A 13,399-nucleotide genomic window follows, 5' to 3' on the forward strand; every position below is an offset into this window, starting at 1 on the left:
ACGCTTATGTCAAATATGTCATGTTAATCTTTCAGTTTTAGTTTTTCTAACAAATTTTTGGTTTGACTAATTTTGGTATGGCCACAATATATTTACTCACAAAAAAGTCATAAAAACATGATAATAAACTTTTTTTCTGTCTACCAGTTTAAAGCTTAAGCCTGTCTGGCCTGGGATGATCAGAATTTGAAAATATATATTTTAATTATATCAATTCAAGATTGATAAAAGAGTAAAAAAGAAACTCAATATAAATTAAAATTATTACATGGATTATTTCAAACAATTGATGCACCCATTATTCATAACCAAGCTGATAATGCCACAAAAGACAGAAATGTATTTCATGTAGCATGGCGCTATAGTGGTCAAGTCAGAACCTGAGATGCTCAGACTGCTTCAATATTACAACCCCGAGATCCAATTAAAGCACAATGCACACACTGTAATGCAAGCACAGTACTTCTTGTACCAAGATAAAAGCTCTAAAGGAATAAACTTCTAACAAATTGAGTTTAAATGTTTAATCAGATCATAAAGTTTAAGTCTCCTCACAAGTCCAAGAGATAAGAAGATACTGACCAGATTCTGAAACAAATAACACCATTAAATCTTTTCATTCGTTGTGACAATATTATTGTCACAATAATATGTTTTGACCACATTATTGGTTCTGTTTCTGGACTTTAAGCATCTCGGGACTGTTGTTGTCTATGGAGGGTAAGAGAGCTCTCTAATGTAATCTAAAGAAGTATTAATTTGTTTTTCAGACAATGAACGAAGGTCTCGGGGAATTGGAACGACAAGATGATGAGTAGCCTTATTAATAACATTATTATTATTATTATTTATTTTTTTTAAGAACTAATCCTTTAAAGACTATATTTAAACTCTGACAAATTAAGTAAAATAAATACCACAGTGGAATGAACTGCCAACTTATCCAGCAGTTTTTATGCAGCGGATGCCCATCCAGCCGCAACCCATTATTGGGACATCCACACACACTCATTCACACACATACAGTACACTAGGACAATTTAGCCTACCCAATTCACCTGTACTGCATGTCTTTGGACTGTGGGGGAAACCGGAACACCCAGAGGAAACCCACGCGAACACGAGGAGAACATGCAAACTCCACACAAAAACGCCAACTGACCCAGCCGACACAGAAGTTGATGGTCATTTTTTTAACAATTTTTATGGATTTTCACACACATTTTCTGTTTTAGCCATCTGTTGTACATTATCAGATCTCTAAGGAACAGCATACTGCAATCGCAATCTTTTACAAATGTGTTCACATAAAAAGATCACATAAAAAAATGTTATAAACAAACAAACTTTGCTGTTGTACCAAACTAACAATTATATTGTAACCAAAAAATTTTAATCAAAGTATACTGATATTTTAAATATAGAATGACTCAACGGTATCTCACAGCAACTCGTAACTTTTTGATTTAGTGGCTAATTTGTATGAAATTGTATGATCTTAAACATGCAATTTAGTGCGAGTTTCTTATCCCCCAATGATGGTTGAGTTTAGTGGTGGGGTTGGATGACAACCCTTCTTTTAAAAATCATACATTTTTGTACAACTGAACTGAAATTAGCCACTAAATTGTGACTGAATTAGCCACTAAACTGACAAAACGTAAAAAACTTATGTTTCCTCGCGAGATCAGGCTGAATAACTACCCAGTATAAAGTATTGTTTATGTTGTAGAGGATTAAAGCATGTTACATTGCTGTAACTGCTTGACATCTCACATCAACCACCCAATTACTGCAGGAATAAGATGTGAAATAGTCACAGGCTGCACACAACACCCCTAATATGTTTAAAACAAATCTGCGTGTCTACTATAAGTTATGCCAGTGTGTTTTATCTAAGACTAAATATTATTAAAAACTAAAGGCATATTAAATTCAGCAAGATCCTTCTTAAAAGGTAACTGCTAGCATCAGTTGAAGTTATAGTGCCCACATTATCCAAAAATGAACTTGTGTCAGATCAACACCCCATCCACTATAAATAAGCAGTCAACTGTAGTGGTGTGTGTGGGTCAGTGGGTTACGCTATTTATACATAAAGTGGGGCTAAAATGCTTTGATACACACACACACACACACACCCTTGCTCATGTCTGCAACACAGCTGTTCACTGTGGACAACTGTGCCATTTGTGCTTACATAGATTCTCTTGCATAGGCTCTGTTCACTTCCCCAAAATGATAAAAACAAAGCAAATCTTAATTGAAAGTCAGAATGAGCTGAAAGTTGCTGAGGCTTATATTTAGTATGTTATATAGTTATATACTTCCAACAGAAACAGAACATTGAGTAGTGGACGGGACTTAACTAATGTTAAGAGGGGCGTGGCAAAGAATAGTGCAAGAATCTGTCAAATTGATAAACACAGACAGACTTTCATTGAAGATTACCAAAACAAACTTTTTTTACAGTAGATTAACTAACACAGGTTAATTGTTCACTTAAACTTGGTGAATGTAAGTTTGATGTCCAGTGGTTAACCTAGGTATTGCACAACTGGTTTATAGCACATGCAAGCGCAGGTTGCCAGATTGATGACGTCAACAAAAGTGTGCCTGACTATCGAGCCTAAAGGCTGATTCAAACCATGTTCTACATAAAAGCAACGACAGACAATTGAAAGAATATTTTTAAAGCTTTTGTCTTACCCTGTAACAGAAATCCGCTATTTTACTTTTTTTTTAAAACCGGGTGTGCAAAAAAAAAAAAAAGGTTAAATTAATGGCCGATAAATTACCAGAAATGTAAATTTAAGGAAATGCCTGTAATTTAACAGCTGTTATTTTATGATTTTTTTCCCACACTCCTGCTGCCGGGAAAAAAAAAACATAAAATGAAGGATTTTTAATTTTTTTTAGTGTAACAAACACCTGAAATTGATATTTTTAGAAACTGTGTCTATTTCTTGCAGCTGAACAACAGGATAAACTGACAATAACCTCAGGTACACCACATGTGCTTTATTCAGTGTTAAATGCTAATAATGTGAGTTTGAGTGCCATTTTACACGGCATTGATTGCTATACTACTGAAAGCAGCAGCAGATAGTTCACCTTAGGTCTTAAAAATAAAATCGACTGTTTGAAACTGAACCTTAGAACTGTGACTCAGTGTAAACCAACACATATCAGTGAATCAGCATGTTCTTTAATAATGTAAAGTGGTATAATGCGTTTTAATTAGATAATAAACTTTACCGTTTTTGTTGGAGTGCCGTGAGTGCACTATTATGTGCTTCTAAATGGCTGTACTGAAATTTCTGTCATATTTCGTCTGGTGCAAACAGCCAAATTGCTTACAGTATCACAGCAAATCTCATCACATAGAGTGCTGTTAAGAACATAGTTAGGAGATACAATGTAACCTGCTCACCTAATGTTTACATTTCTAATATTTATATTATTTGCTAATTAATAACCTCATGTGGAACCTTGAATCTGCGTCTTATTTTGGAGTCTGATACTGTCTACTGGAGGTAGCATTTCGGTCATGGGTGCATACTTTGAGACCCTTCCTGACCGAATAACAGAAATGCATGGGTGGCTGAAATATAACTGGCTAAATTGGCATTGACCGGGTTAAAGTAAAGACAGCCGTTGCAGCATGTAACACACATTTTCAAAGCAGAATATCTGAATTTAGCATTGTTTTTCAGATAAACAAGCATGTTCACTTGGCATGTTTCTTAAATATCAGCAAATATTTTATGGTATTTTTATTCTTTAGAGGAGTCAACATACAGCATCTTTAAAGAATAACAATGTGTGCTAGCAAAATAAACATTTCACACAGACTTTAAGCAAATTAAGGCCACTCACCGATGAGCAGGGGAAGATTATCAATTCACAAGCACACTTTTCACGCATCCAGAGAAGAAAAATCACAACTATTTGCAATTCAAATTGAAGGATGAGCTCTCTGCAGCAGGAAGGAGCCACATAAAGCCTGATGTTATGAGCTTGTTACATCTCGTTCATACTGATAGCTTGGGAAACAAAAGAGCGATTATCGCTGTGACCTCCCACTGCAGTGGCACGCATCCTTCTGCCCATGCAGACGAAAACCGATACACTTCCCTTGCTAAAAGATGAACAGGTGAACAGAAGAGGAATAGAGCGAGGGCTGCAGAGTGGCGTGCATTTAATGCAGAGTTGCAGTACTGCGGCTTTGACTGCCACCGAGATGCAGGACGGAGCTGTCGCACGGCATCAAAGTGAGCACTGACCCAATACTGCCTCTCCATTTACACGTGACTGCACTCGTGGAAGCATCCTTGGCCATTTAGGTCAGTTTCATTCAGAAAAAGAGAAAGACTAACGCAAGCTTTATTTAACAAGCTGCAAGCTCCTTTTTTTAGATAAGATTAAAATGCAAGGCTGCATCAAAACATGAATGTAACGTTGTATGAGGGTTGAATCAATCAAAAGTATTAATGTTGACATAAAAAAGATCTAATACTATCATATATGCTGTCATTTGATCCCAGATGACCTATTTTAAGGACCAGCAGTTACACTGTCTGACCAGTGGCCAGCAAACACAAAATGTTGTTCTAAAGTTTCCATATGGTTCCTGTTGAGTTTTTTTTTCTTTAGCTATGCAAGAGAGTATAACAAACAGCATTGCACACTACTAAAAATACCAGTTTATTAGAAATAAATGAACAAATTAGATAAGCACAGTGTCAAAGCAAAAGCCATTACAATGCAAGTTATGCAAATGTTTACAATTGATTTCCAACTAATCCCTTATAATTTTTTTTGGAAACCAAAAACTAAAAATCCAATAAAGGCTGTTGTGAGGTTGTTTTTCTTGTAACTAAAAGTTAATATTTACTAAATGATGAAGTTTGATGCAAGTTTATTATAAAAAAGTTAATTTTCATTAATAGATATTATTACTTCTGAGATTAAATAAGGCATTTTGTCAATGAATGCTAATAGGGCTACACGATATTGGAAAAGTCTGATATTGAGATATTTTATTTTACTTCTTGTGAAACTGCATTTCTATCGCAATATTTATAGATGATTTGAATTGCTCAATTTGACGGTTTTCTGGGGAGTCTATCAGTATTAAGGTAAAGGAATTATATAATCGCAATGCAAAAAATGTTTTTCTTTGTCTTGTTTCTAGTCAAAACATCAACAAAAAAAAATAATAGATCACGTAAAAATTTTATTTTGTTTTCACCTTCTGAAGAAATTTTTTGCTATTTTAAAGAAAAACACATATATCAAACAATGGGGTAAGTAAAATTATCTTATTTTTGGACTAGAAATAAGAAAAGTCTATGTAAGAATAACCTTTCGATTTTTGCAGAAATTATATAAATTTTTAAATGCAATCAATCTTTGTTACACCTCGAAACATCAAAATGTTTTGTGCCCAAATGTTTTAAATTCTCTTAAAATGCTCTTTCAAAAACACATGTAAAATAATAAACTTTTACTGTTATGATTAAACTTGTTAAACTGTTATGGCACTGACTCTACCAATCACACTTGTGTGGCTCTTGTTCAACTACAGTTGAAATCAGAATTATTAAACCCCATTTTATTTTTATTTATTAAATATTTCCCAAATTATGTTTAACAGAGCAAGGAAATGTTCACAGTATGTCTGAAAATATTTTTTCTTCTGGAGAAAGTTTTACTTGTTTTATTTTGGATTAAATAAAAGCAGTATTTTTAAACCATTTTAAGGTCAAAATTATTAGCCCCTTTAAGCTTTTTTACAAACCATCGGAAAAAAATTAAGGGACTAAAAAATGTTTAAGGCAAATGATTTATTTTTTATTGGCTCAAGTGCTAAAATTCAGATGTGAAACATTACTCTAAATGTTTTTAATTGAATGAATGAACATTTTTTTGGCAACTGTTGTTTTGATTAAAGCTTTATCTTCTTGTTTAGAACAAAAACATAATTTTAATTAATTGGCTTTCTTCAGGAAAACAGCTATGCTTCGTGCCAAGTTATATAAAATTGTTCTCATGGAGATAGAAAATATTATTTAAAGCAAATGATTTATTTTTCATTGGGTCAAGTGATCAAACGTTGATGTGAACCATTGATGGACAGACGGATGTAGTGGATGGATGCACGGATGTACTGAATGGACGGACAGGTGTAGTGGATGGACGGACAGATGTAGTGGATGGACGACCGGATGTAGTGGATAGACAGACGGAGGAAGTGGATGGATGCATGGTTGTACTGAATGGACAGACGGATATAGTTGACAGACAGATGGATGTAGTGGATAGATGGACAGATGTACTGAATGGACAGACGGATGTAGTGGATGGATGCACGGATGTACTGAATGGACGGACAGATGTAGTGGATGCAGAGACGGATGTAGTGGATGGATGCATGGATGTACTGAATGGACGGACGGATGTAGTGGATGAACGGATGGAGGTACTGGATGGACGGATGGATGTACTGGATGGACGGATGGATGTACTGGATGGACGGATGGACAGATGGTTGGACAGACAAAAGGACAGACGGATGGATGAATTTTTGGCCACTACTGCAAACCCTGCCCTAAACAGTATCATTTTCATTTTAGGCTGTGATAAACAGAACTATAAATTTCACATTTTGATGAACTGATAGAACAGATACAGTAAGTGGAGGTAGATCTGAATTTGAGCTTGATGTAGATTATAAGAAGTATAGGGTTGAATATCTGCATTTTAACAAAAGAAAATGTATTTAAACAAAAAAAAAATCAACTACATCTTGCATTTAGAAAGCCAGTAAAAGGTAGTGCAAATATTTAGTTCAAGCTGACACTGGGTCAGGCTTCCCTGTTCCATTTTAACTTGCAGATGAGGCAGACATCTGTGTGTATTTGTTTTATTAATATGTGTACGTGTGTGTGTGTGTGTGTGTGTGTATCTGCATGCACGTCTCTGACCCTACAGCTCTCATTTCAAAGCCAGAGCTGTAAAGAGGAAGCTTCTCTTCCCCCTCCGGAGAGACACAGATTAAAAGAGGAATGGAGGGAGCCGCTGACAGCCTCTGACTGCACTGCCAGGAGCTTTACTGTGTCACCTGTCTCTTCAGGCTCCAGGCCTGCATTCGGAATTGAAATAATGAACCTGGCAGAGCCTAAGAGCTGCTGGTGGTGCAGCGGCGACCGAGAGTCATTATTAGGTCAGTAGGACTCGCCGAAGGAATGGACCAGAGGCCATGCTGTGGCTTTGATATGTGATGGGTGTTTAAAGGTGAAAGCCACTGCACGCTATCTCTCTCTCTCTCTGAAGCCCCAGAGAAGATTTACCCTCAGCCATTCAAGAAAATGCACTTTAGCATCATGGCTAGTGGTGGTAATTAGACTTCAAGCAGCTCACAAGAGAGTAAGCAGAGAGAGCTGCAACAACTGGGTCATGCAAATGGTTGCAGGTTCATTTCTAGCACCTCTCTGAGAGGTCTGACGTGACTCATTGGGTTAAAACGAGCAAATAAATGCTGTTATTACAATCAATGGCATTTCAAGAAGCAAATGTCAGAACAGTGCAATCCCTAAAACAATAAACATGAGACTAAATATAAACTGTGCTTTAAGGTGGTGCACATTTGAGAAATTTTGTCAAAGTAATTCATAATTTAGGCATAGGTTTGTCAGTGTATGACAATGCAGAGGGCAGAAAAACTCATTGGGGGTGTTTGCTGAGGGGGAGAAAAAACCTAATGCTTACTATTTTTGATAACCCCAATAATATATATCAAACATAAAATATCGGACCTAAATTAAGGTAAATGAAAGAACTTTCATTTAATTAAATTTAAAGTAAAAAACAATAAATAAATCCTGTTTCTAATCATGTTGTTCTTTTAAACTTCTATTCAAGAAATAATGCTGACAAATACTGACCTTTAATCAGCATATATTTCTGAAGGACTATGTGACACTGAAGACAGGAGTGATGCCAGCTATCACATTTTAATTGATATTAAAAACTGTTTTTTTATTTAGTCCAATATGGGGCAATCAATTTTTTGTACTAGGAAGTTTAGATGCAACATTCAAATTGTGGGAGTCGAAATGAATCATCCAAGATCTTTATTTGAGGAATTCAGATAGAATGATGTCTTTTAATGAGTTGAGGCTTAAATTTAATCTCAATAGAAAACATTTTTTTCAAACACCTTCAATTAAAAAGTTGTGTAAAGAAAATCAAAAAACAATCTTCATAGACCCCCATATTCATCTTTAGATAACATGTGATAAAAGATAATCTGAGAAAAGACATCATGAGTTTTATGGTTTGCTGACAAGGAGCTCATCTGAAAATACATACTGTAGGTTGAACGCTTGGAAGGAAGATTTACAGTCAGAAATTTTGCATGATGATGGGGAAGAAGCCTGTGCTAAGGCTCATACTATGTCTATAAATTCACGTCTTAAACTTATATAAATGGATAATGCGGACATGTGTAACACCAGTGGAATTAATTAAATATAACAAAAACATACCACATATTTGCACAAAATGTTTGCAAGATAAAGAAACCTTGTTTTACTGTATTTAGCAGTGTTCAAAGATTAAATTATTTTGGGAAGAGATAAGAGTCATAAGTAAAAAGATCTTTTCCAAACAAATCCTCCTCGACCCAAAGCTTTTTTTGCTGGGCTTATACCCAGAGTCCTCAAACTATAGTAAAGGCAAACATGTATTTATAGACCTCAGCTTGCTTTATGCCAAAAAATGTGTAGCTTTGCTATGGACAAAGACGCAAAGACCAAACACTAATCACTAGACAAGACAGGTGTTGTCAAATCTGAAATTAGAAAAAATAACTTGCATACTAAAAGCTAAACAGCAAGTATTTGAAAAAAATAAGCAGTCATTTCATCAGATATATCGAAGGTGTGAAATTTACAGAGGAAGGAGTTGATGAATAGTTTTTATGTGGACAATGTAGTTCCAGTCTTACAGTTTTGTACTGATAAACTTCAATTTAAGTAGCTGTACACTCATCAGTATGATAATAATGATCACTTTTGAATAGATTACCCTTAACAAAAGAGGCATTTATATTTATTTATTTGTTCATTTTTTTGTTTAGCTTGTTTATATATCATTTTATTTTGTATATATTTTTTAAATGTAGCAGAGTTGTTGTTCTAATCAAACGCATGAAAAATGTATTTTATTCAATGTGTACAAGCTGAAAATTGAAATTAAAATCTATTAGGGCAAAAAAAATGTTATTTTAAATATACAATTTTTTTGTCAATTAAACAAAAGCATGCTAAGCATAAGATACTTTTTATAACGCTTCTTAAAATCTTAGCAAGGTATTGTCCACTAGTAGTTCATAACTGTCAGACTTGGGTCTTTTTTTCCTTAGCGTGAAATCGTCTTTAAGATAAAACCATGATCTTTGATGACTTATAAAATGCAACTAACAAAAAATACAAAACAAGTTCTTATGATGGTTGTTGACTTTTATTAGGCATCATAGTTTCAGCATGAAATCTTTAGTCAACTACACCTTATTCTGAATTGGAGTATATTATCATTTTGGGGTCAATTTCCTTTTAACACTGGAACTTGGAACTAGAATGGCCATAGCAGCCCTTCTGACCGTTCATGCGAGACTTTACCAAATTTAACATGTCACATCACAATTCAGTTTAAAGCTACTATTGGGATTTTAAAATGAATTAATAACTTATGTAGTCATAACCTTAAAATACAATCTTATTTCCACCAAGTTTAAATGATGTTTTTGAAAGTTTAAAAGATATGTCAGAAGTAAAGTTATGTTTTTGCTATCAGAAAGTTAGACAGAAATTGCACTGTGCGAGTAATCAAAATCGACATTCAGAACCTATAATCGATCAAAAATTTTACAGGGTGATTTTTTTAATTGCTTTTCCTACCGTGTAAGGAGTCACATGACACCACTCTTTTAAAAATGGAGGCTGATTTATGACTTCTGTGGCCACTGCAGCCTCAAGTAGGACGACAGACCCAATTTAGAGCCTTACTTTGCACTACATTGATGATGATGATTGGAAACTGAGCCAGAGATGCCTTGAGACAGCATATTTTCCATTATATTAAAATTATTATTTACATTAAAACATTTGTTTACAGAAGATGCAAGAAATGCACTTTTTAAAACATTATTTACAGGGTATGCGAGAGTAATTTTATTTAGAAGAGGTGCTGCTTATTTTCTACTTTTAAAATAAAAAAGAAAAAGTGCAAGTTATTTATTTTTACTTTTTATGAGAAAAAAAATCACTGTTGGTTTCAGGCAATGTGTGTTTTAATTTCAGTTGTTTAACTTTGATGTTCAATTTTATATTATTATTTTGAAATCAAGTAATGCACCCTTCATTTAGAAATCTCTCATTTGTAATAAGTAATCCTAATTACTGCACAAAACTTGTCAGTGAACTATGAGGATAAAAAAATAAATAAATAATATAATTGTTCATTCATTTTAATAGAGTTAAAATGTTTAATCAATTGAGATTTTTATTTTAGACAGAACGTTTTGTTAGGGGAAAAAACTATGCAACAAAGTCATGCATATTAAAAGGCATATGACAGTCAATATGACTTCAAAAGAGAAATACTCGAAACTTCTTCGTGTTTTGTAATTTTAATAAAACAACAATGTTAGAATAAAATAAACACATTTAGGAAAAGTTTGTTTACCCAAATACTATATAATACGCAAGACATGTCACTCTGTGAATCTTTTTGAATGGGGAAAGTGTAACAGTCAATATGGCAAATAAAACACACCTTCTAGTACAGGAGCCAATCATCAATTGCTATAGGCTGCCGACACTCTGGGGGAAGTGCTCGGACCAGACGTGAATTCCTAACATTCCTAACATTAACATTTAGAAATGAAACTACAGAGACAGTTGCTGTTTATTATTATTGGTGATTCCTAATATGAAATTCAATCATAAGCTTGGCAAGTAATTTTGGAGAATTTGATTTTTCACCATTTAAACAGAATGAGGCATACTGCCGAGAGTCGTTTGAAAGATGGCCGCCGAGTGAAAGGACTTGATTTAAAGGGACTTTGGTTTACTATAGGTATATGGATTTTATTTAAGCAAAGCTATTAATTACAAAATGGTCAAAATGACTGTCTTGATAGTTCTAGTGTTAACAAGCAACTATATCTGTCTACATAACATATCTTTAAGATTCCTATGTAGACTGTTTTAACTTCGGTCAAAACGCCAAGCAACCACACATCAACATGTTAAAAACAACGCTTTAACATAAACATGCGTGCATCTGGCTGTGCATCTGCAGTGACTTACAGTGCATTCAAGGTATGTATACAATTTTACTGCTTGTGTGCGTATGTGCTCTGTGGTGTTGTTGATGCCATAAACTCAGTCAGTTTGACACCTAAAGAAACATTTCCAACAATCTGGAAACCACACAGCAACTCAACAGCAAAGTCCACACCACAGCCTCCCTGAAAAATTGCATTTATATATTTACCTTCAAATATAAACAGATAAGGTGCAGTCAAATTAGGGTTTTTATGAATCAAACAATTCACTTTTACACCAAGCAGCATGATATGTTAATCAACGCAACAAATCCATGCAAAATATGCTTCCATCCATCAATCAAAACACCAGATTGATTGCCATTGAAAAAACTAGATTTTGCCTATAATATCTGATGAAAAACAGCAAACCTGATTCCTCCTGTTGAAAAGTATGCCAGCTATCTTGCATTAGCTAATAATATTAGCATATTATGCAACCATGTGTCTCTTGTAAAGAGTGTGAAATGGCTCTATATGAGGTTCAAGTAAAGCAACACGACTTAAATTTCTGCAGTCAATGACACAGATGAACATTCACAACCACCACCCACCACGACCTCCAACAAACCTCACACAAAAGCCTCTCTGTGCACTTTTCTTTTATGGTAGAGTTATGCTTTGAGTGGCCTAACTCCCATGACCAAACGTCAGGCTTTTCCACCCAGTGTATCCTAGACTGTGCCACATGGTCTTCTCACCTTAACACAACCAGAGAGAGCTTTTTGCTAGCATGGTGGCCAATGACGAAAATAACACCATTCAAGAAGGAGACATAAATCACCTGAACAATAAATCAAAGCAGGAAAACACACAAAAACATGAAAGAATGGTGTTAAAATTGAGCTGGTGGAGACACAAAACAAAGCAGAAACATTATTGGTTGCAGCCATTTCCTCCTATTCAGAAAATAGAAGTGTATCCGGACGCTGAAGTGATGTTATATAGAAATGCTAGCCAGCATGCACAGACAGGAATGGTTTCTAATGGATTATCAGCATAAATATGGCAGTGTGGGCAGTATGGGGGTTAAAATATAGAATCCAAGGTGAATGTCAGAAATATTAAAAGGTCCAGAACCGACAGGGATGTCTTACTCTTTTTCCCTCTGGGTGGTAGAGTAAGCATGAGAGGATACCTCATCCGTATTGATTGCTCTGCAGGCCGTTAGCCTTTCCCGGAAATACTGCAGCTCTGTGTGTGCACTGGGAACTGAGATCGGTACACATGGACTGGAGAATTGAAGCACTGTTCCAAATCAACTCTCAGATTTAGTCTGCTATTAAGGCTGCATGATAAACTGAAATAAAAAACACACCTCACTTGATCAAAAGCTGCAATAGTCATGCACATTTTGTCATTGAAGAACACTTCTGTGATCAGAAGTAAATCTCCTCTGAATGACAGATGATTCAAACATGAAGAAGCACAGAAAATGGTTGACTGGATTAAAAATATCCATAATATTATATATTATATAATATTTTTACACAATTTCAGACAGTGTGAAATTGACAGCAAATTTTGATTTAGTTTTAGTCTTAGTCTTTTGACGAAAATGACATTTTAGTCATATTTTAGTCTTCTGCAACATTTTAGTTTTAGTCGACTAAATTTAATTAGATTTTAGTCAACTAAATCTACTCTAGATTTAGTTGACTAAAATATTTTGGTTTAATTTAAGTGTAATTTAATTCAAATAAAGATTTATTCATACAAAATATTCAAACTTTAAATTAAATTAAACAATCTTATTAAAGTATGGAATATATCTTTTTATTGAAGACCAAAAATTAGATATGCATTGCTTAATTATATCATAACTAATATGTCAAATTACATGTCGGCAACCAATCGACAAGAAAAGTAGCCATCTGAAAATGCAATTATTTAGCAAGACTTTATTATAATGTGGCAAACTACTAGTCTTTTTGACCAGTCTGTTGACATTAAATTTTTGAAAGGGCTAAAAATAGTCCACTTTGCAATGTCATTCTATAGCAA

The 13,399-nt window shown here is 34.5% G+C and overlaps 1 protein-coding gene across 7 annotated transcripts in view; it reads right to left on the reverse strand.

Moving 5' to 3' along the window:
* raph1a (Ras association (RalGDS/AF-6) and pleckstrin homology domains 1a) overlaps window positions 1-13,399 on the reverse strand; it is a 148,706-nt gene that overhangs the window by 108,624 nt on the left and 26,683 nt on the right.

The sequence above is a fragment of the Danio rerio genome, chromosome 9, assembly GCF_049306965.1.
Source record: "Danio rerio strain Tuebingen ecotype United States chromosome 9, GRCz12tu, whole genome shotgun sequence".
NCBI classification, from domain to species: domain Eukaryota; kingdom Metazoa; phylum Chordata; class Actinopteri; order Cypriniformes; family Danionidae; genus Danio; species Danio rerio.